Here is a 2,685-nt window from a genome sequence, read left to right as displayed (position 1 = left end):
CTTCTGGTATAACTTTGTTATCAAAAGCACCGCCAGTTCGAGACCCATTAACTAGTTCTTTGCATGGATTCCATAGCCATCGTTTCTTTGGCATTTACACAATGTCATGAGGCTCCACGAGCTGTCACATTGGAAGCATCGAGTTTCCCGAGTCAGGAATTCACAGAAAATCACGATAAAGTACTTGTTCCTGACACGACTCAGGTTTCCCGAGGTGGTGATTCTTAAGTCTGGTCTGGATTCAAATATACTTTATATTCAGAAAAAACAGACACAAACACAAAACCCCCATTCTTTTCTTACTATGTTTTGGTAATACGAAGTGGAGGAAAACTACAGAAAAACACGAGGCAGTCTTGACCGGTGGGGTTCAGTCAGGTACTGTCAGCGTACCACCAGCTCTCAGGGCTGCAGTGTGCGCTGGTTAAGAAACAACCTATAAAAGGTGGAGAAGCTCTGCCCTTGGTCACGCGTTACCCTCCAGACGTGGACGTGTGTCGTCAGGACATGTTGCATAGCGCAAACCATGAAGCCATGCTGTCAAGAAGGAGGTTTTCTGTAAGGAATTAGCCACAGGAGGGAGGGATGGCAGGTGCAATGACAGGAAGTCTGCAGGCTGCTGTGCACGTGCAGTGTTGACACCCGGGCACGTAAGGCGGGAAAGGAAGGACCAGGTCCTCACCAGCCTCCCCTTACTGGGTGTCCGTCGTGGGCTGGGGGCTGGAAGGGGCCCCTCTTGAATCCGTCTGGGGCCAGAGCTAGGCACACCCTCGGTATGTTAAGGGGAATCTCTAGGAATTTAGCCGAAGTGCTGACTATGGAGAAACAACACTTTAATTTTTCATTTGAACTTAGACGGTGGGAGGAGGCTGGACAGGAGGCAGGACAGGGCACAGGGTTTCCTGATGGGCAGGTGGGCCTTGAGTTTCTTTTATTTTGGGAGGCTTTCTTTGTTTGGTCTTATGGAGGTTTGTGAAGCACTAGTATCTGGCAATTTTATGGGTCACTTAGTGTGTGTTGAGAGGCCTTTCTCCTGTGTGAACCCCTGGGGCCGGGCGGACCCCCATGCCCAGGCCACCGGATCCTTCAAAACCCACCGACGCCTCCTGAGGAGGTAGGAGTTGGTGGGGCCACGCTGCTGCCTTATGTTGGTGACCCCACTTGTGCTCTGCAGGCCTGACACTGGTGTGGCTGGGAGCCGCGGTGACATAACCGCCCCACACGTCACCCCATCTGCACACCACGGGTCACCCCCGTCTACACCATGGGACTTACCCGCGTCTCCCGTCTGTAACGGGCCAGCCTTCCTGGGTGGCGGGCTCACCTCCTCCCCCGCCTTGTACACAGTCCCCTTCTTGCCTGATGGTGGTATCAGTGACCAGTCGGGAACAATTTGTCACCCATGGGGCGCCCCTCATTTAAAATGAACAAGCACATACGTATACAGAGCATCTAGCTGGCGGCTGGGACAGAGCAGTGGAGGTTGGGGCCCTGCAGTTACAGAAATGGTGGCACATGGCGCCTCACTTAAGGCGGCTCTTCATAAAGGTACTTAAGTTTCTCGGGAGTGGGCACCAGACCATGTTTTAGTCTCTATTCTGTGCTCTGCACGGTGGAAGCTCAGATCAGCATTGTGGAGATCTGAAAAAGCCAACCCCTCCTCCCCCAAGACGTCCCATCCTGATCCCTGGAACCTGAGAATGGGGGACCTTACATAGCAAAGGGGGCTTTGCAGGTGTGAGGAAGTTAAGGCTCTCCAGGTGGGGAGGTGACCCTGGGTCACCTGGCTGAGCCCTGACAGCAGGAGTCCTTACAGTGAGAGGGAGGCAGGACGTCAGGAGACAAAGTGAGGACAGAAGGAGAGGTCACAGAGGTTGTGGGCTTTGAAGATGGAAGGAGGGGCCCCGAGCCAAGGAATTGGGTGCCTCTAAAAGCTGGAAAAGGCCAAGAGGATTCTGCCTCCAGGTGGAATGCTGTCCCGCTGACACCTTGGTCGGCTCATGCTGCTGGGACAGCACCACAGACTGGCTCAAACCACAGAAACATTTCTCACAATTCTGGAGGCTCGAAGTCCAGATCCGGTGCCGGCCCGGGTGGGTGCCTGGCTTGCAGAAGGCCACCTTCTAGCTGTGTCTTCACATGGTGGGGACAGCAGTGGGTAGGAGGGGTAGGGAAGCTAGCTCCCTGGTATTTCTCCTTATAAGGGCATTAAATGCCATCACGGGGACCCCTCCCTCATGAGCTCAACTAAATCTAACTACCTCCCCCAAACTCCGTCTCCAAAAACCATCATACTGGGGGTTAGGGCCTCCACTTGGCAGTTTAAGGGGTGGGGACACACATTCAGTACATGGCACATTCACACTTCTGACCTCCAGGATTATAAAATAGTAAGTGTGTGTTGTTTTAGGCCCCCAAGCGTTTGGGAATTTGTTACAGCAGCCCCAGGAAACAAACACAGGGCATGTATTACATTTGAACATAGTAAGATTTCTTAGCCATACTCACGTGCTTTGTGATCTATTTTGAAGATACAGAACTAAATGACTGTTCCCTAACAGGAAGGTATCTTAACGCTCTTTCCTCAACCTTTCACATTTTGGGAATCAGGGACTCTGCCCCAGCCCCTCTGTGGACAGCAGGGTGGGGCTGTCCTCCCCACCGGGGCTGAGATTGGGTACAAAG

The sequence above is a fragment of the Rhinolophus sinicus genome, linkage group LG16 (assembly GCF_036562045.2).
Source record: "Rhinolophus sinicus isolate RSC01 linkage group LG16, ASM3656204v1, whole genome shotgun sequence".
In the NCBI taxonomy this organism is placed as follows: Eukaryota; Metazoa; Chordata; class Mammalia; order Chiroptera; family Rhinolophidae; genus Rhinolophus; species Rhinolophus sinicus.
This window is presented reverse-complemented; position numbering follows the sequence as displayed.